General features: G+C 41.3%; 1 protein-coding gene across 2 annotated transcripts in view; it reads left to right on the top strand.

Moving 5' to 3' along the window:
- Positions 1 to 27,235, top strand: part of LOC108527170 (AT-rich interactive domain-containing protein 1B-like) — a 279,894-nt gene that overhangs the window by 80,136 nt on the left and 172,523 nt on the right. The window lies entirely within an intron of this gene.

Below are 27,235 nucleotides of genomic sequence, written 5' to 3' on the forward strand. Positions count from 1 at the left end.
TCTATTGCCCAGGCTGGTCTCAAACTCTTGGCCTCAAGTGATCCTCCTACCTTGGCCTCCCAAAGTGCTGGGATTACAGGCATGAACTACTGTGCCCAGCCATTTAAAATTTTTGATTGCATTTCTTTTGTCAATATAGGCATATTCAAGTTAAAAATTTATTCTTGTGTGAGTATTGCCATATATATTCCTATGTGTAAGAATTTGTCCATTTCATATAATTTTTCAACTTTTTTAACATAAAGTTTGTAATAGTCTTTATTACTTTAATCTCTGTACCATCCAGAGTTAAAGCATTTTAATTCATAATGGTTTTTCATCTTTTTTTCTTGATAAAACCCTTTCCAAAGTGACTTGGTCTTTATTGTCTCTGTTGTGTGTCCTTGTAAACAAACTTAATGAAGTTCTTCTCTCACCTTGATTACGTCTTGCTTTCTACTTTATTGATGATGTTTATTTTGTTGCTTGTTCTTCCTCCGCCTCGCGCCCCGACCCCCGGCCCCCCGCCGCCGCCACTTTCAAGCGAGTGGCTTATTAACCTTTTTTGTTGCATGAAGGCCTAAGTATGAGAATAAAAATTTTTTCTCTGACCAGTAACTGCTTGGGCCTGGACATCTTTTGCAAATGTTTGATGTATCGCTCCATCATTTTTGTGTCTCTTTTAGTTCTCTAGAATTTTTTCTTTTCTTTTTTTTTTTTTTTGAGACGGAGGTCTTGCTCTGTCCGCCCCAGGGCTGGAGTGCCAGGTGGGCCGCTCTCAGCGTCAACTGCAAGCTCCGCCTCCCGGCGTTCCACGTCATTCTCCTGTCTCAGCCGCTCGCCGAGTAGACTGGGACTACAGTGCGCCCGCCTCGTCGCCCGGTTATTATTTTGCTAGTGTTGTAGTAGAGACGGGGTTTCCAACCGTAGAAGTTAGCGCAGGATGGTCTGCGCATCTCCCTTGACCTCGTGATGCCGCCCGTCTCGGCCTTCATATCTATAGTGGCTGGGCATGTACAGGCTTGAGCCACCGCGTCCTCCTGATGGCCTAGATTATTTTTCTTTTGCTTCCATTGTCTGTATAAGACAGTTTTATTGAGGCCTGGGTTTGCATTCTGTTTCCTCAGAAGGATTGATGGGTCTTTGCTTTTGCCAGTTGCCAATGGGTACCAGTCTTCTTGAACAATGTTTTGTGTTTGATTTTGTGAAAGTTTTATTACAAGAAGATTCTTAATATACAGATACACAGAATGACATAATGACCACTCCTATGCCCTCACCTGGTTTTAATATTACCAATATTTTACCACATCTGCTTCCCTGTCTCATCTTTTCCTCCTCTTCCGACTTTCTTCTGAGTATTTTAAGTCACAGATACAACTTTTCTCCGCAAAATAGTTCTGTATGTGTGTATGAAATGTAAGGGCAGTTCTTTTTTTTCTTCGTTTTCTTTTTCTTTTTTTGAAACAGAGTCTCGCTCTGTCGCGCAGGCTGGAGTGCAGTGGTTCAATCTTAGCTCACTGCAGCCTCTGCCTCCTGAATTCAAGCAATTCTCCTGCCTCAGCCCCGAGTACCTGTGACTACAGGCGCGCACCACCGCGCCTGGCTAATTTTTGTATTTTTAGTAGAGATAGGGTTTCACCATGTTGGCCAGGATGGTCTTGATCTCCTGACCTCATGATCCGCCCGCCTCGGCCTCCCAAAGTGCTGGGATTACAGGTGGGAGTCACCGTGTCTGGACAAGGGCGTTTCTTATATAACAGCAGCGCTGTCGCCACATCTTATTAAATTAAATATAATTCCACTTGTCTACAAACCTAGCCATGTTCAGATAGCCCCAGTTGTCTTCAGAATACCCTTCTATATCATTTGTTTCAAGCAAAATTTAAACAAGATTTATTATATTGATTTGGTTCTGAAGCCTTTTTATCTAGGACAGTTTCTCCTCCCCCAAATTTGTGCTTTGACATCTTGAAAATCCTGGGTCAGCTGTCCTGTGGAATGACTTTATTTGCTTATTTTCTCTTGATGTGGCTTAACTTGCTCATCTGTTTCCTATACGTTGCAAGTTAGATTCACAGGCTTGAAGATAAACATTTTGTCTGTGGTCATTGTAAATTATGTTCCCAACGTTTTAGGCCTGCCCTTGTTCACAAGATGGGTCTGTGATCCTCCTTTTGAGTGAAGAGCCTCCAGGTAGTTCTAGCCCCTGCCTTTCTTGTGACCATCAGGTACAGCTGAGGCTGAAGAGACATTGTGATGGACAGATAAAGCTTCCTTTTGTACGCTGTCCAGATTCCTCACAAACTACATTGGTGAGCACAACACATGCTGGTGACCCTAGGCCTTTGAGTTTGGGGTGGTTGTTATCCATCATTTCTGACTGACTTGTTCTGGATGCTTCAGAGGCAATGTTGTGGGTTTATTGTGTCAGATGGAGCATAATGTTTGGTTGTCCCACAACAGTGAAGTTAAGATTGATTAGAGGGTTTAGGTGATGATGGTCTCTGGGGCCGTTCTAAATGAAATATCTTCTTGAGGTTTTGTAGACCACACCATGAAGTGTTAATTTTGACCGGATACCCTGGTGATGGTTAGCTTGTGGTTGCTGTTTCTTAAAGGAGCCACTTTAAAAAGTCCTCCTACCTCAGCATATCAAGTTCAAGAAAGGTATTTCTCTTTTCTGTTTAGTGGGTTTGCAAGCTCTTAAATGATGGGTATAGCCCTTCTTGGTCCTTAATTTAACTGAGAGGTATTGTCTTGTATTTTACTCCCTTTTGGCAGGCCCTGGACTTCCTCTCCTTTCCCTGTTCCTCGTATAGTCGTCAAAGGGAAAGTTAGACTCTATAGCAAAAGTCAGCTTCTACCGCTCTCTTGGTTTCTCTGTTCTCAGTTTGCTCTCTGGGTGTTCTTTGTGTCACTCACATTTATGGCAAGTCTGGGATTCATTTAAAAAGGGTTAGAAAAGTTGTTTTATCCACTATTTTGGGTTTTTCAATCGATAGCTATTTAGAGCATCTAATCCGCCATACTGCTGGAACTGGTAGTTTCATATTTTCTAGTTGTTTCTTTGGTATCCTTTATACAATTGGAAACCATACCAATATGTAATATTTATGATAGATCATTTATGATAGAACATATAGATAATACCTTCTCATTGTTTTGAATCAAACTTTTCTAGTGTCTCCTTTATTCTTTTAAAATAAAGGTCTTAGATAATGTGAACTCTCCACACACAAAATTTTAAACAAAATTAGAATAATGCATGAACTGTTTATGGAAAATGAAAAGAAAGAAGTTTGTAATATTGTATGCTTGATTAAGCAAGTGTTTAGGCATACTACTTTAGAAGACTTGTGAAGTAGATGCTTGATGTATATGTGTGATCACTGTGAACTTGACAGCTACAGAATGAGATTGATACAGAAATATTGTATTGGCAACTCAGATGTCTCAAACAGGGTTGTCAGTGGTGATGTCATCTTTTGAAATGGTGAGCAACTGTTGGCAAAGTTCTGTGCAAAACGAAGTATAATCTTCCCTCAATATACGTGATGGCTTTGTTTCTGGAAGATTTATTATGTCATTAGATGATTTTAAGAACACCTTGTTCTTATTTGCAAAATGGTGTTGCGTTCTAGACTCAGCTAAATAATTAGCTTTTTTTTTTTTTTTTTTCTTTTTTTTTAAACATACCTGAATGTTGGCACTTTTGAAAGTAGTGTGGGCTGTGGCATGCTGATCTTTTCTACCAGTCACTCTTACAGGTTGCAAGATAAGCTAGCATTCCTAGCCTACAGCCACTGTTTAAATGCATTTCTGTGTCCCTATGACAACTAACTGCTCCCTTGAAATCCTGTCACTACATGTGTTATATATGTCCTTAATGGTTCTGAAATTCATACGTAAAGTGAGTTACCTATGTATAAAATTTCAACCATGAGTATAATGCCCTGAGTGTACTGGAAAGAGGTAGTAAAGGACAGAAAGCCGCCTATAACACGTTTGTGTTTCTCTTAAGTAAATGCTCAGGCTCTTCTCCATTAGAAGGCTTGTGAGGGAGTCAGAGGCTTGTGCCTGGGTGTGTGGTAGCCATGGACTCCATAGGTGCAAACGAGGCTGCTACAGATGTGTGGGACGAACAGCTCAAAACCACCAGCAGGCAGAGAGTCCATGGGCTCAATCACCACACAACAGTGATTATAGAATTGAAAGTATAGAAGACCACTTTAAATAACATGCTCACAGAGTTGGTAAAAAGAAAAGGTAAGTTACCCAAAAGTCTGGAAATGTTATAAATTTGTAAATAAAATACAAATACATAGTAAAAACTGGTAAGAAAGTAAAGATTTCTTTTCCTTTGCCTTATTTGTATTTTCTAAATTGTCTACATAAGCATGGAGCACATATATAATATTCTTAAATGCTATGTAAAGGATTCCACGTTACCTATTATACAATGTAAGGAATTACCCGTTCCAGTGGTATAGCAGATAGGTGCTCTCTATGTCTCTATTGATCAAAATATCTAAAATGGTGGCTCAGTTCTTCAAACTACATGAAACAGTCAGTCAATCCTTTTTTTTTTTTTTTAACTGTTTCTCATGCCCCTCCTGTCATCACTTTCTTCCTTACCCAACTAAAATTCCAAGCCCATCATTATACTTGCCCTCACTCTCCTGCATGTACTTTTAAATACTTGCCAGCCCCATCTTATAAACCTATTTATGCAAGCCTAATGAAATACACCTTCATGCCCACTCCAGTGAGTGGAATGGGGAAAGAGGGAGGGAAGACCCTGCTATTCCTTTGAGTTGGTGACCACTGATGTTAGATCATCTTGCCTTGTAACTTTGCATTTCCCTAAGGCTATTTCAAATCCCCCTCTGTCTTCAAACCCAAAAGGCTTAAGCCCTGCTTCTCACTCTGAGCTAGTGAGGCTGCTTCCTGTTTCATTGAAGAAATCAACACAAGCAATTAGGAGAACTTACAGGTACCAGCCAGGCTGTGTCTGCATATCACGTCTGCGTTCTGTGATGTACACACTCTGCCAGAAATCTCCTTGTTCCTCTGGAGGGCTGCCCCATGCCCCTGGTCCACTCAAGTTCTTGGTTTTTCCCCACACCATCCATTTCTCTGTCCTTCCCATTGGCATTTAAACATGCCACCATTTCTCCCACCCCAAACAAAACAAAACAAAAACACCTTTCTTGACCAAAACCGCAAGCCTGTTTTTCTCTTTTCTGGTGCTCTCCACTTGCTGGTGTCCCTTGAATTTACTCCATCTAGGCTTTTGTTTCAACTATTCTATTGAAACAACTCTTTTCATACTTTCTTTTTTTTTCCACTTTCTTTGTAAATTGAGAGGTAAAATTGTATTATTTACTGTGTACAATGTGATGTTTTGAAGTATATATACTACATTGTAGAATGAATACATCTAGCTAGTTAACGTATACATTACCTCACATAGTTAACCATGTTTGTGGTAGGAACACCTTATATCCTCTCAACGTTTTTCTTTTCTCTTTTTTTTTTTTGAGACGGAGTCTCACTCTGTCACCCAGGCTGGAGTGCAGTGGCGCCACCAGCGCTCACTGCAACCTCCGCCTCCCGGGTTCATGCCATTCTTTTGCCTCAGCCTCTTGAGTAGCTGGGACTACAGGTGCCCGCTACCATGCCTGGCTCATTTTTTTATATTTTTAGTAGAGACAGGGTTTCACCATATTGGCCAGGCTGGTCTTGAACTCCTGACCTCGTGATCTGCCCGCCTCAGCCTCCCAAAGTGCTGGGATTACAGGTGTGAGCCACCGCGCCTGGCAACATTTTTCAAGAATACAATATATTACTAACTATAGTCACCATGTTGTACAATAGATCTCTTGAACTTACTCTTCTCATCCTACTATGGGACTTCCCATCCTACTAAGGACTTTGTTTTGTCATTGTTGTGTCCCCAGCACCTAGGTCAATGCCTGCACAAACTAGAAACATAGTAAACATGTTGAAAATTGTTGATTTAATCATTCAAAAAATCTTTTTTATTTGCTGAAACATAAAGATCCCACTCTCCACTTCCCAACAACCAGCCTGCCCCAGCCTGTGAGCCACCATCCCCAACTCCCAGCCCGTCATGCCCCCATTCCACTCTCTACTTCCCAATAACCAGCACCCCTACCCATCCAGTGAGCCACCATCCTACCATCCACTTCCCAGCAACCAGCCCATCCCAGCCCGTGGTGCCTCCATCCCACTCTCCATTTCCCAACAACCAGCCCATCCCAGCCCATGGTACCCCCATTCCACTCTCCACTCCCCAACTCCCAGCCCACCCCAGCCGGTGAACCACCATCCCACTCTCTGCTTCCCAAAAACCAGCCCACCCCAGCCTGTGAGCCACCATCCTACTGTCTACTTCCAACTCCCAGCCCATTCCAGCCCGTGGTGCCCCCATCCCACTCTCCACTTCCCAACAACCAGCCCGCCCCAGCCCGTGAGCCACCATTCCACTCTCCACTCCCTAACTCCCAGCCCTTCCCAGCCCGTGGTGCCCCCATTCCCTTCTCCACTTCTGAGATCACCTTTTCTAGAGGCCACATTTGAGTGAGATCATGCGGTATGAAACAGCTCTTTTCAAAGCCTCCAGTGTTCTGTTATTCAGTCGATGGGTGATAGTCATTCCTTCCATCCTTCGCCTGTCATGAGCATTCCACACAGTTGATGGTATCTTCCTCCTTGGAGCACCTGTCTTGCCTGGTTCTTGGGACGCCACCCTCTCCTGGCTCTCTTCCTACTTTGTGGCCGCTCCTTGCCTTTCTTTGCTAGATTTTCTTTATCTCTCTGGCCTTCAAGTACTGGCCCATGACCAGGGCTCAGTGTTGGCCCCTCTTTTTTTGTGGCTGTACCCACCTTACCTGTATGATTTCTTTTACTCTCAAAGCTTTAAGTATCTGGAGGCTTGTGACTTTCATATGTACTTTTGCAACTTGGACCTGTCTTGTCCTTTCTGCATCTATGTATGTCCAGCTCCTGCAGGTAATCACTAATTTGAATGCCCAGCAGGCTTGGGAAAATCAGTATATCCAAAGCAGGCCTCTGGCCACTCAGCCCTTTATCCACAAACCTGCCCTGTCTATATTTTCCCCCATCCCAACAATATGTATGTCAATCCATCCTTCCTGACACTTTGAAATCTTTGGTTCTTCTCTGTCAAGCCCACTCTTTTTCTGTTCTTTTTTTTTTAATATTGTGTGTGGTTTCGCCTTAAGAAAATAAGATTTATGAGTGGAAGGACTTTGTTTTGTCATTGTTGTGTCCCCAGCACCTAGGTCAATGCCTGCACAAACTAGAAACTTAGTAAACATGTTGAAAATTGTTGATTTAATCATTCAAAAAATCTTTTTTATTTGCTGAAACATAGTAAATATACTTTACAGTGTTGAAGAAGATAAATGTTTACTGCTGGGTATTTAAATTTTGTGATTTCTTTGGAATTGCAGATAGTGCTTTGTTGAATGCTTTCATAGCTGGTTCTTTTGTGCAGTATAGATGCGTGTATGTGAGCAAACAGGCTTTCTTCTTCAATAGAATTGCTGGGCAAAAGAACAGGCATATTTTAGGCCAGGCACAGTGGCTCATGCCTGTAATGCCAGCCCTTTGGGAAGCCGAGGTGGGTGGATCACCTGAGGTCAGGAGTTCGAGACTAGCCTGGCCAACATGGTGAAACCCTGTCTCTACTAAAAATACAATTAAACAGTTGTGGTCACGCGCATCTGTAGTCTCATCTACTCAGGAGGCTGAGGCAGGAGAATCACTTGAACCCAGGAGGCAGAGGTTGTAGTGAGCTGAGATCGTGCCACTGCATTCCAGCCTGGGCGACACATCAAGACTCTGTCTCAAAAAAAAAAAAAAAAAAGAAAGAACAGGCACATTTTAAAGATTTGGTTTTGGGCCGGCTCAGTGGCTCACTCCTGAAATCCCGGCACTTTGGGAGGCCAAGGTAGGCAGATCACTTGAGGCCAGGGGTTTAAGACTAGCGTGGCCAACATAGTGAAACCCTGTCTCTAGTAAAAATACAAGAGGCATACCTGTAGTCCAGCTACTTGGAGGCTGAGGCAGGGGAATCACTTGAACCTGGGAGGCAGAGGTTGTAATGAACCAAGATTGCGCCACTGCACTCCAGTCTGGGCGACAGAGCGAGACTCCGTCTCAAAAAAAAAAAAAAAAGCCCCCCTGCCTTTTTTTTTTTAACATCAAATTCCTCTCTAGAAGGTTTTAACAAATTATGCCCTCCCCCAGCTCACTTTCCTACATTTTAATCTATATTTTCCAATGGTTCTTATTTTAAGTTTTATTTTTAGTGAGGATTTAACTGTTTTCTGAGCACCAACAGAATTAAAGAGACCTCACAGAATTTGCAAGTCGAATGGATCTAGGTGATGTGTTACAATGGTGGAACAGATCGTGGAAACTTGATTGTATCAGGAAGAAGTACACAGTTGGACATCGGTAATTTTTTTGTTTTACTGTTGACACTGTGGCTCCATAAATTCCACAACTTCTTGTTGTTTACATTTTCGTTACCATCACCATTTCTTGTCTCTGCTGCTCTTTTTAGGGGGCAGAATTAGAACTGGAGTGCGTAGGCCCGGTTTATTCTTCCTGTTGTAGAGAGAGGATAACTAGGACATCAGAGGTGCATACTGTGCCTTCATCAGATATCTTATTTACTCAACACTCATCATTTCCTTCTTTTAAAAGTGTCTATTTTTAAGGCCTTTAAAAAAAAGCTATTTGAAGAAGTTGCTTCCATTTTAAACTATTTTTACATCCTAGCTTACTTCCTCAGACTTCATTATCCGAGATTTAATACTTTCGTATAAAAGGGGAAAACTCCTTTAATACTGCGTTTTAGTTTTAGTTTTGTTTTACTCTAACATTTCTGCTTGCCTTACGTTTCACCATTTTCAGGTCTCGATGCATCACGTGCGGGTCTGCTTCCTGGTTCCCTGTCCCTTCTTAGCAAACTCTCATGACCTTTCTCTCTCCTCCTAGTACCTTTAGATTGAGAATCGTTTGCCTTTTACCTCTGACTCCTCTTCTGCATCAGACTCACTCTCCTAAGATACTGGAAGAGACCCCCTTTCCTGTTGAGGCCTACATTTCTCGAGGAACCTTCACCCATCGTCTCCTGGCAGGTGTTGTGTGTTAAGTGTCAAGGCCAGTGTTCCAAGAATCAGGTAACTCAAAAGAGAGCTACCTGGCCGCAGACAGGGAGCTGTCTGTCAGTACCCTTTCTTGTGACCTAGTTCTTCTGCTGGTCTGGGACAGTTGGCATCCTTGCACAACCCTGTCTGTTTTCATGGCTTTAAGGGACACTGTTGTGCCCTCATAGCCAGAAGAATCTTTTTCTTTTTGTAGGAAGTAACTCCATTTAAGAAGTCACCATTTTTTTTTTTTTTTTTTTGAGAGGATGGATCTTTTTTACAAACCTTAGTGTAAAGCAGTGACATAATTTCAAATTTTGCTTTTATAGGTATAGTTACTCTTCAAGCTGATAGAATTGCTTCAGATTCTTAAGGGAAATAATGGGTATTATGAAAGTGTACTTACTTACCTCAGGTCTGTTGGACAAGTAAAACATAAACCATTTTATGAGCTGCTTTGGGCTTGGGACTGTTTTGCATGTGGGAATCTAGTATTGAAACAGACGTTGTCACTGACCTAAAGGAGCCCCCAGGTGAAGAGGAGGGTTGATGGTGCCTTGGGAGGGGTGTGTTTCAAGCTGTGATTCTAGTGTTGTGAGGCTTAGGAGAAGATATTGTCAGTAAAAGTGTCTTAGAGGAGGTCTGGAAGAATGAGGAAGACTTTGCTGGTGAGAGAAGAAGTGATCCTGGGGTAGGGCCGGTTCCCAGTTAGTGAGAATAAAGGGGATGCCCGTTCCTGAGAGATACCGAACTAGACAATGAGGTCAGGTAACAGGTCAAGGTCATTTAGATGGAGCATATTAATTATGGTGGGAACTATTGATTTATATTGCCTTTACCTCAGTGATTAAAAATGAAATGAGGTTATTTATTGTTCAATATCGTTTAAAACAGAAAATAATACTAGTTTAGCAGTTAACTTCTAGCAGTAGATCACTTGGTAGTTGGACCAAGTGGAAATCTGAGTCTACTTTTATGAGAGTAGGTAGATGGGTGTTTAAGTTATATTTTCTAAAATATCTCTTTCTTCAGACATCTTTGTGATCAGCATTTTTAAAAGGAGATGCAGTGAACTGAAAGTATTTGGCACATGGGCAATCATTTGGAAAAGAAGGAAATAGTACTGGAACATGGGGGTGAAATAAGTTTGAATTTTTTAACATAAAATATCCATCATAATCAACATACTAAGCAAAATATTTCAAAGGGGCTTAACTTAGAAAATACTTTTTTAAAAGCTAAAACATAGTGAAATATATTTTTGAATTAAAGCTTGTAACAGCATGCCACTCAAGCCATTGAGGGAACACAGAAGTCACATTAAGGACGGAGGCTGTGATCCATTGTGGGGTAAACAGTTCCTTATATTGTTATTTATATTATGCACATCTGTTTCTTATGTAGAAATAAGACCAGAATTTAATTTATAAGCCAATCCTGCAGATTTTTGGGGAAAATTAACCTTACAAGGCCTGTGGAAAGCCACTGAAGTGTTCCTTTCACTTGTTTTGAGATTTTATTAATAGAGCAAAGACAAGGACATATATAGTTTGTTGCCATTAATTGCTTAGTTTTTAGATATTAACACAGTCTATTAATTAACTCAATAAAAACCAGAATGTAGTTAATTAATGTTATTCTTTGTTTTAAAGGATATTATTCATGAAGCCTTGGGTTATGTTTGAATTTTGAATCTTTTTCTTTCTTCTTGCTTACCCTGTGTGCGGTTGTCTCAGGCTTTGAACCATTGCTGAGGGAAATTTCCTTTTAAGTTTAAAGAGCTCATGAGCATCCGAGGAGACAACTTGTGTGTCACTTAGTGACTGAGCAAGGCCTATTCCTAGACTCTGATTGTTGACTTGGGACTTCTAACCTTGTGTTGGGGCCGGTTCTGGGAGCACAGAGGTGGGGTTAGATAGACTGCAGGAGCTATCAGCCTGCCTGCGCTCGCTCTGGCGGGATGACTGATGCCAGGAGGATGGGAATGAGGAGTAGTGACCTTCCTCTCTCTGTTCCCTTTTTCTCCCTTGAGGGAAAAACTAGTATAGTCAAAGCTCAGCACTCTTTTCGAATATAGATGTAATTTGCTGCATTAACAGTTTCAGTTTATTGTGTGTTTTGGTGGCATTATTCCTGAAAGCTTTTTAAAATAAAAAAATAGAAAAAAAGACTCATTGAAGAATGAAGAAAAATAACATTTTGAGAATGTTAAAATGTCTTTTGGCATGAATTTGGTTTAATTAATTGCTGTAGAAATCAGGGTGAATCTGTAGTTAGTTGCAACTATGTCTGCCTGGGCCTTTGCTTTTCCTTAATGGTAGCAGAAAAAAGCAAGAGAAAAATCCTCAGATTTTATACATGTCACTTCCAGTATCGAAGCGTTTTTGGCTTTTAATGGAAAACTTTCAGTAGTTTTAAAATATGTTTTGGAGTACAATTGGGAATTTAATTGCATTGGATCATAATTTGATAATGCTGTTTATTCATTTTCATGTTTAACATGTATTTTAAGTTGTTTTTTCTTTCTAGTACCAGAATCAAACCAGGAAGTGAGGAATTATATAGTAATAATATTTTCAATACTAATTTTAGAAGGGGATGGAAGACTCCTCCTGAGAAGAGTAGCCAGGAAGCCAGGCAGGCCTGGAGTGTGCGGCCAGCTGTGTCCCGGTTTGAAGCATCTCAGACGCTGTTGGGCAGCTGCTTAGCCCAGTTTAGAAATGTAGAGGAGATCACATCAGCTGGGCATGACTGTCTACCGTGGAGACAGGAGAGGAAAACCTTAGATCATTGAAGATGTATTTCTTAGTTGGGCGTGTTGGTGGACATCTGTAGCTCCAGCTGCTCAGGAGGCTGAGGCAGGAGGATCCCTGAGCCCAGGAGTTCAAGGCTGCAGTGAGCTCTGATCGCACCACTGCACTCCAGCCTGGGTGACAGAGTGAGACCTTGGCTCTTTAAATGAATGAATGAATGATATATTTCATCAAAGGCTAAAGAAAAACTTCAAACACCTTAGGAGGGTTTAGTCTAAAGAGCAGTTAAGCTTCACCTCCTCTCTGATCCTAACACTGCTGTAACTAACTGTAGGTGAGTGATCCCTCTCTCCCATCTGAGGAGGATTTATGGAATTGAACCAGATGTCCTCACGCATGAATGGACATTGCCTTCTTCTCTAGATTTTAGTCCTAGTTTCCTGGACTCAGCAGCCGGAGGAAGAAGAAGCCTGCTCTTCTAAACCAGAAAGTTGGGTAGAACGGGCACTCTCGGAGCAAGGCTCCTCATTGCACCCCTTCACCTCCCTCCTCTTCAATTCCCTGGGCCTGACAGCCCATCTGTCTTCCTCTCTGATACCCTGCTCCTGCCCCCACTGGTATTGAGGGAAGAAGTTAGGAAGAGAATGCAGTGTGCAATTAAAAGTATCATCGAGGCTCATTATATATTCACTCAATTCTCTTCTCTTTCTTTGATATTTATATTCTGACACAAGGGAGATTGGGGAATTATTTTTTTCCTGGATTGTTTTTTCACTACTCTCAGCTGCTTTCATTTGTCTTTAACATGCTCATTTCAATATGTTAAACTATGAAAAATGAAATAAAACATAATTTATACATATATTAAAGTTCTTCATCAGTTTCTTTGATTTTAAAATTTTTAGAGTAACAAGCTCTATGTATATTGTATTCCAGAGGAAGATTATCTGCAGATGTTTGAAGCGTAGCATTATTTTTAGCATTTGCTAATGTGGGCGGTGGTCACCTTTTTCTTTTTTTCTGGAAAAGAAAGAACAGAACCAGCTGTAGGTCACTGATTGATTTTCACCAAAGTGCTAGGCTTTTGGGAGAGGAATGGGTTTATGTCTCTTTGCATTAGCCTAGGGAGGCGGAAGAAGATGGCGTCAGGAAGTCAGGCAGGGAAGGCCCGTTGGTAAGTATACAGCTGTGTTTTTCTTTCTTTCTTTTCTTTTCTTTTTTTTTTTTTTGAGACAGAGTTTCGCTCTTGTTGCCCAGGCTGGAGTGCAATGGTGCGATCTCAGCTCATCACAACCTCTGCCTCCCGGGTTCAAGTGATTCTCCTGCCTCAGCCTCCCGAGTAGCTGAGGGATTACAGGCAGTAATTAATTAATTAATTAGCAGGGGGACTGCAGGACCCTGGACCCCTCTGTTTTACCTGTTGCCAGATTTTTGGTGTGTCATCCTTGCTTCAAAGCAATGGTTCTCATGTCGGCTTTCCTTATGGAAGAGCAGTAAGGGATTATCTTCAGGATGAATATATTACTCACCTTGCTTGGAAAGTTGGAGGTGTTTAACAAAGTGCCTAAAGAAATAAAGTGGGTAAAGAAATAAATTTTATTTTAATTTAATTTCTATGAAATTGATGATAGTCTTCAAATTTCTGGAGTCATCTTCGTTTTTTTCCCAAATAGAAATTTGACTGTTTAAAAGGTAAAAAGTCTCCTACAATAATAGCACCACTTGATGGGAACACACATAAACACACACACATTCTCTCTCTCTCTCTCTCTCTCTCTCTCTCTCTCTCTCTCTCAAAATGTAAGGGAATCTCTAAAACATTCACATTTTCTGCTGTTTCTTAGAGAAGGGGGATGCCTGTGGCCTGTCTACTTACGTAGAAGATTGGTAACGTTGATAGTAATTGGATGTTAAGTTCTTTTTAGTATATTGTTTTTCTGAAAGTCTGTATTCTTAGAATGGGGGAAGAGATAATTTTGTAAATCAAATGATCCGTTTTAACATCTTGTAAAAACTTCAAAAAGTAATACATACTTGTAAAAAAAAATTGGCAGAATCCTTTATGCTTCTTGCATTTTGAAAGCACTATTGATACAATGCAAAACAACAGAATCTTCTTTATCTTTCATTGTCTTTGGCTGTTTCTTCTGTTATTCTAGCTTTTTTTTTTTTTTTTTTTCCTCTCTTTCGTTCAGTTATTTTAGCTTTCACTACATAGGCATTTCACAGAGAAATCAGACAACTTTTGAGATTAACTCCCTCAACAGTTTTAGGGACGAATTGGCAAGACAGGCTTTTGAGGCAGGATCTTTCTGGCACTTTACTTCACTCTCTTTGACAAAAAAAAAGTTCTGGACCTGTTTATCCAGACGTGGGCTCAGGAGCTCTGTCTCGCTGTCATGCCACTTGCAACCCCCCATGGTATCCATCTCTCTGAGCGAAGCATGTGGATAATAATGTAAGGTGTCTTCTCTAGGTTGCCCCCCCCCCCCTTTTTCTTTTTGAGACAGAGTCTTGCTGTGTGGTCCAGGCTGGAGTGCAGTGGTGTAGTTCCGGCTCACTGCAATCTATGCCTGCCGGGTTCAAGCAGTTCTCCTGTCTCAGCCTCCCAAGTAGCCGGGATGACAGGTGCGCACCACCACGCCCAGCTAATTTTTTTATATTTTTAGTAGAGATGGGGTTTCACCATGTTGGCCAGGCTGGTCTCGAACTCCTGACCTCAAGTGATCCAACCACCTCGGCCTCCCAAGGTGTTGGGATTACAGGGTGAGTCACCGTGCCCGGCCTAGGTAGCTCTTCAGACTAGAGTTACTTAAGCAGTCTGGGCTTTTATTGCATGTTTAATTCAGATACTAATGGCATATTTGTAAATTCTTGAGTAATTTCTATTTGTATTTCAGTTATTTAGAAAAGTATTACAATGTTGAGTGTAGTTATTTGCAGCTAATCTGGTTTAAAACATCTCTATGAAATTATGATGTTCCCAGTTTTGGTAAATCCCATTGTCGATCATCTCTGTTCTTACCCTTTAATCTTTCTGGAGTCTTTGAAAATCTGGTAAAAGCTACAGATTCTCTTCCCAGACAAATACATGCATCACAGAGTTGCTGTATTCTCAGGGGAGTGTTCAAAGCCCTTCTACTCCAGGTGGAGAATTCAGGCCCTAGATATGAGTTATGGTCCCTCAGTGGGGTGGGAAGAACTGATGTTGTTAGTTTCTGAAGGCCCCCTGTGGCCCTTCAGGTCTGTGGCTCATGTGCCGGGAGTGGTCTACTTCTTGGCTAGGAGAGGAAGGGGCTTGGGTTCTTGGAGCAAGAGTCAGCCTTTCAAGTGTGAGATGCCAGTGCAGGGCCGTGTCATTGAAAAGCTGATGATGATCTTCTCAAGTTGTTGCTGTAACCACAGTAAGACAAATGAGACCATCCCTGGCCCAAGGAGGATAGGTGAAGGGTGGGTGGACAGGTATCTACCTGGGAAATTAATCATTGTTAATGTTACAGCAAAATGCCTTACTACAGATGCTAGGTAATGGAGTAATATCCAAAACCCCACATTGTAGGACTCACTTAATTATAATTTAATGAAAATTTGACACTATACTTAATCAGCAGTCCTTGAAATTTATAGGCAAATCTGGGAAATTCAGATTCCTGGACCCCAGCCTTAGGCTGGGAATTGTCAGCCATCAGGTAGGGTCCAGAAGTGCCTCCTTATCTGGTGGGTAGGAGCATCGTTAAGCGCACACACTCTAGAGAAAGAATATCTTGGTTCCCATCCCTGCTCCACCACTTGCCAACTGAGTGACCTTGGCAGGTTACTCAACCTAAGTTTCTTCATGAGTAAAATAGTACTTACTTTATAGGGTCAGTGTGAAAATCAAGAGTTTATTGTATGAGTAAAGCACTTAGGAGAGTGCCTCATAGATGGTAAGTGATGTAGAATTATTAGCAGCTGCTGTTACTACCAACACTGTTGTCAGCTTCATGGCCACTGGATAAAGTTCTATTAGTTCATTCTCATCTTTTTTTTTTTTTTTTTGACAGAGTCTTGCTCTTCTACCCAGGCTGGAGGGCAGTGGTGCAATCTTGGCTCACTGCATCCTCTGCCTTCTTCCAGGTTCAGGTGATTCTCATGCCTCAGCCTCCCAAGTAGCTGGGGTTACAGGTGTGCACCACCATACCCAGCTAATTTTTTGGGGAGAGGGGTTTCACCATGTTGGCCAGGCTAGTCTTGAACTCCTGACCTCAGGCGATCTTCCTGCCACAGCCTTCCAAAGTGCTGGGATTGCAGGCATAATCTGTGGTGGCCAGACTGATTCTCATTCTTAAATATGCTTTTAAAAATAACAATAGCTGACATTTATTGAACATTTAAATGGCACCAGGCACAGTGCTAATTGCCTGAAGGCAGTGTGTCATGGTCATGAATCCAACTTTAGATGGTGGGTTCCTGTATCTTAGTAGCAGGTCCCTTATACAGTAGTCCCTCTTGCTAGCCAGGGAATGGGATAAGTTCCAAGATCCCTGGTGTACGCCTGAAACTGTGGATAGTACTGAACTCTGTGCACACTGTGCACAAATTTGTTTTTCCTTCACAGTTTCAAGGATAAAAGATTCATTCTTTCCCTAGATCTTAGCAACCTCAGCATGTGCTACTTTTTTCTTTGCTTATTAAGTCAAGAACTTTTCACTTGAAGGAAGTAGTTTACAGCTTCTGTTTGGCTGATTGATTGCCAGCATCACTACTCTGGCACCTTGGGGCCATTATGAAGTAAAATAAGGATGATTTGAACACAAGCACTGATACTGGATCTGGTAACAGCTCCTAAATGACCAGTGGATGGGAAGCGCCTGCAACGTGGATTTGCCGCACAAAGGGAGGAGTAACATCCAGGCGGGCAATTTAAAATTGTGAATTGTTTATTTCTGGAATTTTTTCCCTTTAATATTTTTGAACCACAGGTGACCATGGGTAACTGAAGTCATGGAAAGCGAAACCGCGGGTAAGGGTAATGGGGACCTACTGTATCTTGGTTTTATGGATGAGGAAAGGAATTCTTTAGGTAATAAGTTACAGGGAGTTGAGATTCTTGGATGTTGTATAGATTTTTTTAAATTATTAGATACATTACTTTTCCCTACAAAAGCATAGACAGCAAAGCATTTACTGTGGCTCATTTGCCTTTATGACTTTATTAAAATACATTCATTATTAAAAATCTTAACTACTTTAGTCTTTAGTCTTGCCTATCATTATGTTGATTATTTTAGGAAAATTAATTTTAGGCAACCATGTGGCTTCCTTTCTCATTCTGAGCCCACTTTTAGTTTAGGAAGGAGTCTTACGAAAACTTCTTTCTTACGAAAGAAGGCAAATTTAAAAGCTTGTCTTATGTTTTGAATATAACTTAGCAGCCTCCAGGATTCTTGCTTCTTAAGCTTAGGGGAGACGGCTGCTCTTGGTGTTGCTCTCTTCTTTTCTTCCGAATCCCCTCGGGGTTCCTCTTTACTGAAGCCAGGGACTGCAGGTCCTTGTTTACATGGGTGGCTGTGCCATGGTGACGTTCTGTGGATTGCAGGCGTTTCGCAGTGTTGAGTCCCTTGTCGATAAGACTGAGACTTATCAGTAGGAAAGCATCATGAAGTACCTGATACAAGCCTGTCCTTTTTCTAGAATGGTTTTGTGTTGGGTGTGGTGCCACACACCTGTAGTCCTAGCTATTCAGGAGGCTTAGGAGAAAGGATCCACTGAGCCCAGGGGTTTGAGGTCACAGTGAGCTATGATTATGCCACTGCAATCCAACCTGGGCACCACAGTGAGACCCTTTCTCTAAAAAAAAGAAAATTAAAAAAAAGTTAAAAAAAGTCTGGAAATAATTATTCCTTTGAATTGATAGAACATAAATAATATCCTAAATATTCTTTGGACTCATCAATAATATATGTAGTTTATTAGAAGAAAAATGGTTTTAAGCTTCTAATTGGCCTCTGGAATTAGTTGCAGTCAAAAAACATTTGCACTTTGGACACATGATTTTTATCTAAACTAAAAGAGTTTTGGAGCAGAGGGGAAGGGAAACCATCGCTGTGAACTGGGAAGAATTAAAGGGATTTAGTAGTCTTCTGAACAGATAATGTACAGTACTCATCATGGCATCCGCAAGAGACCCATTCCACCCCTGTTCTTTGAGCACCATGAGCCTGAGATAGACAAGCAGGAGGAGTGAAGGTGGATGTGATGCACTTGTGGTCTGCATAGGCCATCGCCACCCAATATGGCTGGTAGAATAAGAAACTAAGCTGTTTGGAGTCATACAGCTGGTGAATAGTGAAGTTGGCATTTGAATTTGGGTTTGTCTGAACTCAAAGGTTCAAGGTGCTTAGAAGAGATCTGTGGCTGCATAAGGCTTCTTGGAGCTGGTGAAATAGGACACCAGGCCTTTAAGAGGTGGGGCTAAGATAAAGTCAGAGTGTCAGATTTAGGCTAGGAGGGCACCCTGAGCTGAGATCAACAGATTGAACAAGGATCACTGAGTCAACAAGAAGAGCAGGTTTTACTTTGGGAACCTAGGGGAAAAATGAAATTGTTAAGGTTAATTTGGTTAAGATCACGGAGGAGTTTTGTTTGTTTAAGACAGCTAAGCATTAGGATTTAATAGTGCAGCAGACATGTTAAAGATGAAAATGGGTGGGGGCGTTGTGAAACAGAAAGATTGAAAGTTCTATGGTTAATACTTAATGTGTGTTCACAGGGGAGGAGGTTGGAGGCATAGTTTTTCAGATGAAAGCCAGAGTCAGTCTCAACCCCACTCTAGGTTCATGAAGTTGCCTTTCATACCATTAACTTCACTCACTTTCATTTAAAAGGAAATTTTCAAACGTAAACACAAGTAGATAATGGTGTAATGAATCTGGCACATGTCACTCCACCTTCATCTTGTTTCACCTCTACCCTCTCCTGTCTCACGCCCCCATCCCCTGTCCCCTTTATTATTTTGAAGTACATTTCCAGATGTTATTATTATTTTGAGAAGGAGTCTCTCTCTGTTGCCCAGGCTGGGGTGCAGTGGCGCGGTCTCGGCTCACTGCAACTTCTGCCTCCCAGGTTCAAGCCATTCTCTTGCCTCAGCTTCCTGAGTAGCTGGGATTACAGGCACCTGCCACCATGCCTGGCTAATTTTTTGTATTTTCAGTAGAGACAGGATTTCACCATGGCCAGGCTGGTCTTGAACTCCCGACCCCGTGATCTGCCTGCCTCGGCCTCTCAAAGCACTGGGATTACAGGTGTGAGCCATTGTGCCTGGCCTGGATCTTGTATCATTTAATGGGTAAATATTTCAGTATGTGCCTTTAAAAGATAAAGAACTTTAAAAAAGAGACAAAATACAGCTATCACCGTTAAAATAGAGTTTATTCATACCAATTATGAGTGTTCAAATTTCCAATAATCTCATAAGTGGAATATGTATTGTTGTTTAATTTATATTCTGGGGTAGTTTGAATTGGGATCCAAATAAAGTCCAGTGTTAACAGTTTGTTGTTATCTTTTAATCCCTTCATTTCTAGGATTTTCCTCCATCTCCTCTCCTTCTCGTCCTCTCACTTTGTTTTTTTTGTTGCCATTTATTTATTGAAACTGGGACATTTGTCTGGTAGAAATTCCCACAGCCTGGGATTTCCTGATTGATTTGCAATGGTTTAACATGTTGCTTGGACCTTTTTATTTCCTAAAATTCGTGGTTTGATCTGTAGGTTTTGCCAAACTCATCATTTTTTGGGAGGTAGGATATTTTATTCCTGATCTGTTCTTTGGTAAGCATCAAATGTCTTGATTTCCCCACCCTCAGCCCCACCACCATTCTGGTGGCTTCATTGATGCTTTCTGCAGTCTTAATTTCCAGTATATTTTTACTGCATTATTTTGCAGTCATCCTTTTGCCATAAGACTGCCTGTAACAAACAGCAAAATGTGTTCTGTAGCACATTTACCAGGCAAGTAGCTGTTAACATGATAAATATTCTTGGTTGTGTGCCCAAGTTTTGTTCAGTTTTATATGTTTGTCCTCATACACTTGTTTTTGTGTTGCTATGTCTAATTCTAAGTGTAAGCTCATAGAAACCATTCAGTCATTCACCTGGCTGTTATCCAGTACCCAACCATGCTGGGCCCTTGGGAATCCAAGACGACAGCATCCCCGTCTTGGAGAAATGGTGTCCAGTTTGGCATACACGACAGATAGTTAAGATATGGCATTCTAAGTTCTTTAAGAGGAGCCCATTTGAAGTTGACTTGAGGTAGTTGTTTTGGGGGGTGATAGGGTTAACTTCTAGCAGGATCTTGAGGAGAGTGAGGAGGAGGAAGGGCATCCACTTGGACCGGCTGCAAGGCACCGAGGAGCAGTGGCCACATGGCCCATGGGACCCGGGCAGCTGAATAGGTGAAGCACAGTTTTGCTCTGCACCCTGGGGCCAGCCCTGTGGAAGCTGACCTGGTGGCCGGAGGGTGCCTGAAGAGCTCTTCTGAGCCCAAACTGGGACTCAGACTTCCTTCTGTAGGCCTTGGGGAGGCATTTTCCGAGCACTTGTATTTGAGGAAGTCAGCAACATTGACCGCAGTGCAGGTGTCGGCTCTTGGATTGGGAGGAAGGGGACAGACTAGATGATGATTTGGGCTTTGGCGATATGTCAAACATACACAGATTGTGGAAGAGATAATGAGTTGTGTGGGGTGGCTCTGAGCGATCTCATTTGGGTACTCACCTTCGATGAGGTGGGGGCCCAAGGGACAAGGAACAGGTCTATGGGGTCATTTGGGAGAGTCATTTCTTGTCCCGATGAGTGCAAGGCACTCTCTCGAAAGGTCCAAACATTAAGGATGTAGTTAAGGACCTCCTGTAGAGATTTGGGTATCACCACCAAGCAGGGGGGCCACATGGAGTCCTTGGGGTACAGATGCAAGGAGCCCCCGTTCTTAAAGGACAGGAGAAAGAGAAGAGCTGGTAGAAGATCCTTAAAGAACATAATCTGGTGGGTGGGCTCCTTCACCTGGCTCCCCCGCCAGCCTGTGGGCTTCTAGTAATGCTTGATGACAAGGAGTGCGGCCTTGCCTTCACACCTGTGGAAGAGAATTTTTCATTTTAGCATTTCTTACTTATTCATGATCCTGGAGTTGATGTTGTAGAAGTGTTCCACATATAAACTACTCAAGATTATAATTTTTCAAAAGAGATTTTAGGGGAATACATGAAGCCCAGGATAAAACCTTAAAAAGTAAAAATTATATTCAATCCCTTATTATGTGATAGTGTTTGAAGCTTCCAGTTGTCTCTAGTGTACAGTTATTATAGAAATGAAGAGATATCCATCACTTGCAGATACTCCAGCATAGTGCTCATAAGTTAGCTCTGCAAATGACTTCAGTTTTTGTTTCCTGGTAGGAAAAAACGAGATAGCAATAGCAACTATCTTGTGGTGTTGTCGTTAGGACGAACTGCGCACACTACCCCTGTGCACACTACCTCTGTGCACAGTACCTGTCACAAGTCCCCTCTTGTGAATATGAGCTGTCGTTGGGGCTTTCCTGAGGTGCCAAGGGCTGAAATGCCATCCTTGACGTGCATGTTGTATGAATTTAATCGCTTTCCTTTTGGAAATGATATTTTAAATTCGTCTACACACAGAAAGTGGAGGGAGGTCAATAACACGCCAGACATCCAAAGCCTAGGGATGATTTCACTAAACTGGCAGGCTGTGTGGCCACCAGGCATCCTCTCTGTGGAGGTGGTCCCAGCCACCTCCCCCCACCCTCACATGCTGGGATGGGCTTCTGTTTCCCTTTTAGGATTTGGAATTGGTGATAGGGAATTTCCAAAGCATGAAGAGAAAAGGATAAGGAAATTATTGAGACTGCTCAAATCATCATTCATTCCCTCCTTCTGAATTATTGCAAGATAATAACAATGTGGCCATCTTAACTCTCTTCCTATTGGAAAAACTTTTCTTACGTAACATGACAGTTATCACTTATTCCAGACCAAGACACCATGGAGGCTCTGTTGCATTTTGTTTCTGACCTGATGCTCTTTGTTGGATTTTGCTGGCATCTGGAGACCTCCTCACTGACCTCTTACTAGGTGCCATTGCCATTTGTTTGTCAGGGACCAAGGTGCTCCTTCCTGTCCTCCATTCCTCCATCATCCTTTAGTTTATAGTCTATATGCTCTTAAATTCTTTTTTTTTCTTTTTCTTTCTTTATTTTTTTTGGTTACTGTCTACCCATCTTCCCACTCATCCCCTGCTCTAGTTTTGCTACTTTTTATGATGTAGTTTGATACCTGGAGTAAGTTTTGTTCTATTCCAAAATGATGGACTCTGAGTGTAAATTGACACTTTCTTTGTTAAGAACAATTTGTCAGTATATATTAAAATTTCACATGTAGCAATCTGATACAGTTTGGTCTGTGTCTCCACCCAAATCTCATGTCTAAGTGTAATCCCTAATGTCGGAGGTGGGGCCAGGTGGGAGAGGATTGGATCATGGGGGCGGTTTCTCTTGAATAAGGTTTCAGACCATCGTCTTGGGGCTGTTCTCGTGATGGTGAGTGAGTTCTCATGAGACCTGGTTGTTTAAAAATGTATAGCACCTCCCTGCTCTCTCCCTTGCTGCTCCCGCTATGTGAGACACCTCACTCCCCTTTTGCCTTCCACCATGATTGGAAGCTTCCTGAGGGCTCCTCAGAAGCAGAAGCTGCCATGCTTCCTGTACGGCCTGTAGAACTGCGAGCCAGTTACACCTGTTTTCTTTATAAATTAAGCTGTCTTAGGTATTTCTTCATAGCAGTGTGAAAATGGACATACACAACCCTTTGACGGAAATTTGACTTGTAAAGATTTATGCTACAGAGATTTTCATATGAAGATGTATGCATAAGGATGCTGTGCTGTATGAAGAAGGGAAGACTGGAAACAACCTAAATGTACATCAATAAGTGACTGGTTAAATACGTTGCTGCACCTACAAATAATGCATTGTTGTGTGACCATAAAAAAAAAGAATAAAGTAGATATTTAGTTGTAGATATAGAATGAGCTCTACAATATATTGTTAAGAGGCTGAACAATATGCTGTTTACAGAATATATGCTCTAGTTATATATAAAGGAAAAAGGATTTAAATTCACATTTGAACTTGGTAACACATTGAAAAATTGCAGAAAGGTAAATAAAAAAATCCAAAGCTTGGCCAGGTACAGTGGCTCATGCCTGTAATCCAGCGCTTTGGGAGGCCAAGGTGGACGGATCACAAGGTCAGGAGATAGAGACCATTCTGGCTAACACCGTGAAACCCCGTCTCTACTGAAAACACAAAAAATTAGCCAGGCATGATGGCACATGCCTGTAGTCCCAGTTACTCGGGAGGCTGAGGCAGGAGAATCTCTTGAACCCGGGAGGCGGTGGTTGCAGGGAGCCGAGATCGCGCCACTGTACTCCAGCCTGGACTACAGAGCGAGACTCAGTCTCTTAAAAAAAAAAAAAAAAAAAATTCAAAGCTTATACCATGGGAATGGTTTCCCTTTTAATTTTTTTAAAAGGGTCTTTGACGTTTTGGTTATTCTACATTTTATTCAAAGTTACATATTGCCATTAGGATTTTATTCATTTCCTAATAAAAGAAAACAGAAGCACTCCTGCTCCTGGCCTTTCTACTAGGCCCTTGTAATAGTTATCTTTACTCTTTCCTGTAGTAGAAGTGGGATTCTAGTGTTTTCTTCCTGGTCATGTTTCATTTCATACTGTGATATGTTCAAGTACCCAGCAAAGGAAATAAGCCCATAGTGGGCATTCAGTCAGCTTCTATGACATGTGTTAAAAGAGGCCTGGGCACAGTGGCTTATTACTGATTTTTAGCACTTTGGGAGCCCAAGGCAGGAGAATCACTTGAGGCCAGTAGTTGGAGACCAGCCTGGGAAGCATAGTGACACACCATCTCTCAAAATAAATAAATTAGGCCGGGCATGGTGGCTCATGCCTGTAATCCGAGCACTTTGAGAGGTTGAGGCAGGCAAATCACCTGAGGTCACAAGTTCGAGACCAGCCTGATCAACATAGAGAAACCCCGTCTCTCCTAAAGATACAGAATTAGCTGGGCATGGTGGTGCATGCCTATAATGCCAGCTACTCGGGCGGCTGAGGCAGGAGAATCACTTGAACCCGGGAGTTGGAGGTTGCGGTGAGCCGAGATTGTGCCTTGCACTCCAGCCTGGACAACAAGAACAAGATTCCGTCCTTAAAAAAATAAAAATAAATAAATAAAAATAAAATTAGCCAAGCATGGTGGTATATGCCTGTAGTCCTAGTTACTAGGGAGACTTGGGTGGCTGAGGCGGGAGGATTGCTTGAGCCTGGGAGTTAGAGGCTACGGTGAGCTATGATTAGGCTGAGCCACAGAGTAAGACCTTGTTTCTTTAAAAAAAAAAAAAAAAGGGAAAGAAATACCAAACTGAAAATTTCTGAAACAAATGTGTAATTATTACTACCCTAAACTTTTTTTTCACACTTCTGTGAGTCAGTTTCCCTGTAACCTGTGACTCATAACATAAAGAAGGTTAAGGCCAGAGTCCATCAATGGTTAAAAGATTGTGAGTGAGATGTAGAAAAATAGTACTGATGAATTCTGAAAGGGAAAACCTCATTCCCATTGCCCGGTTCTTGTGCATTGCAGTATTATCACAATACAGCATTCTTTTAAAGAGTTACTACTCTTTACATATACAGCAGATGAATGTGATTATTTATATGTGTATATTGGTTTACACACTGGTGTTCACTGGCTGCTTAAACTTACAAATAACCAAAGATGGCAGTAATGTTTTAAAGTGTAAAGCTGTGCTTCTTTGTTTATAAAATATGATGCTGAACATATTCTTTATTTTCCGATACTGTCATTGCCTTCTTACTGTTTATTTACTCTTCTTGAGATGAAAATAAGTATGTAACAAAAAATAAATATAGCTTTTAAGATGAAAAAGCTCAAGTTTCGTGTGGAATATTTTTATATTGTTATTAAAGCAGCCAAACAGACTTTATAGTCCCACTGTAAGTATATATATATAGTTGATGATTGTTATAGGTTTCAACTTGGCACCTTTTCTGTGTGCTCCCTTATTAAATCAATACTTATGTTCAAACATAAACTGAGGCAGAACAAGTTTCCTGTTCAATAGTTCTCACTAAATTTTGTTTTGATTTTATTTCCAACTGTACTTAATAGCTGAAAGCTTCTTGTGGTTAGGAATAGTATTTGAGATTTTGGTGGAATCTAATTATTTTGAACTTTTAAAGCCTTAAAGAGGGAAATGTAAGGCCACAATACATTTTTCTAATAGCTTTCATAGTCTGTTAGTCTGTGTTGCTTATTTTAGGGGGATGATGTCTAAATTGAAATGTTTATCCACTGTAGTTGTAATGATCTTTTTCAACTTCTTTAGAAAGCAGTTCATTGAGCGAAGAAGAGAGAATAAAAAGAAACATAAAAGGGTAATATGCATAGGACTTTTGAGCCTGTTACTATTTCCTAGCTAAAGTTTACTTAAAAAAAAAAAAAAAAAAAGCCTAGACATTGGGCAGAAACTGTGTGCACGTGTGTTGGAGGAGGAGGCGGGGTCTGCTCATTTGTTTGCCCATTGTGAGCCTGTCCTGCACCTTTGTGCTTTTTTGTAATAGGGTGAAGGCCCCTGAATAGAGGCCTTGTGCCCTGCTTGATTTGAAATCCATGCTGTTTATGGAAAGGAACCTGCAGGGCACCCAGCGGGAAGTCTGTGTGACAAGTGGAAATCTAGGATCTGGAAGAAACCTGGTGTTTGAGGGGGAAGGTGGTGGGGGGAGTGGTCATAATCTTTCAGCCTTTGCTTTTGTACCCCACAAGCTTAATTGTCACCCTCTGCTGGCAACCAGATTGCAGAGCCACTCTTTAAGTGTCCTTGAATTGCCTGTGCTTACTCTCACCTTATTGTTATCAAAGAAAAACTGGACAAATAGGATTGAATTCTCTTAGAAAAATATGATATGAACTGGGTACATTACTAGTAGAGGTTAAATATCTGAGGGTTTTTTTGGTTTGTTTTTTGTTTGTTTGTTTGTTTGTTGATAGAGATGTATTTAAAGGGAAGAATGGCTACATGGGAAAAGCTGGAATTATTGGCACGCTCCTGTATTTCAGAGCCTGTTGAAAGGCAGGTCGCACCAACACTAGGCTGGTTAAATCTAGTTTGTACAGCTTGTGTACTTTGTGGTACCAGCTATTGGTCCAAAGTTTCCTGGCTTAAGAAGCCATGTAATTTTAAGTGTGCAAGAAAGGGGTGGGACAGCAGAAGCTTTTTATAGGATTTCAAGTAGTAAACATTAATTTTTAAAGCAATATTCCAGGGACTTAACAGAAGTAGAACTTGTATATGATGTTTCTTTAATGCCAGCACATATTTGAACTGACAAGGGAAGGGAGATAATTTTATTTTAAAGCAATATTTTCCATTCTTTTTTTCTCTTCAATTAGAAACTGGTTCTTCAACTTTCAGTGCCAATTGAGACATGCTATAATAAGTATTTAACAATTCTGTCCTGCTGTTTGACTTCAGGGGGAAATGATGGTAGAATGTTTAGTAGCTGAGCATACACAGTTAGGTAGCTAGGGATATGGTATACAGTAAATGTGGTGTGGTGTGGTATTTGGGTTATATATGCTAATTATTTCAGCACAATGCTGAAACCATGCAGAATACGGAATGTGTGTTTGATGTGTGTCTTCCGTCAAACACGGAAGAGTGTTTGACAAGATGCCAGAAAAGCCGTGTTAATTATGTTTATTGTCCCTATTCAGGTTTTTTGGGTGTGTTTTGTTCCCCACTGTTGTTTTCTTCTTTATGGTGGTTCTCTGAAAACTATGACCCATGAACATATGGAGTTCTGTATATGTGTGTTTATTGGTTTTATAGAGACCCCAGATTCTATGAGCTTAATAACGATTTATGCTGTTTTGTGGGTGATTGAGAGGACGTGTTAAGATATAGTTGATAGTAAGGTTTTTATTAGTTATTTCCATTTTTTGAGGTAACATTAAAGGCAGTTTGACCAAAATCAGAATTCAACAATACAGAGAGCTTTTGGTTTGCTCTGGGTTCAAAGACAGTTTGGTTTGGCTGCAGCTGACCTCCCTCCCCATTTTTGTGAACTAGTCTTCTTCCTGCAAAACTCAAATACAGTACTTGGTATGGTCTCATAATAAATTTAGTTGTTAATT

This window comes from Rhinopithecus bieti, unplaced genomic scaffold (assembly GCF_001698545.2).
Source record: "Rhinopithecus bieti isolate Rb0 unplaced genomic scaffold, ASM169854v2 scaffold_4673, whole genome shotgun sequence".
Classification (NCBI taxonomy): domain Eukaryota; kingdom Metazoa; phylum Chordata; class Mammalia; order Primates; family Cercopithecidae; genus Rhinopithecus; species Rhinopithecus bieti.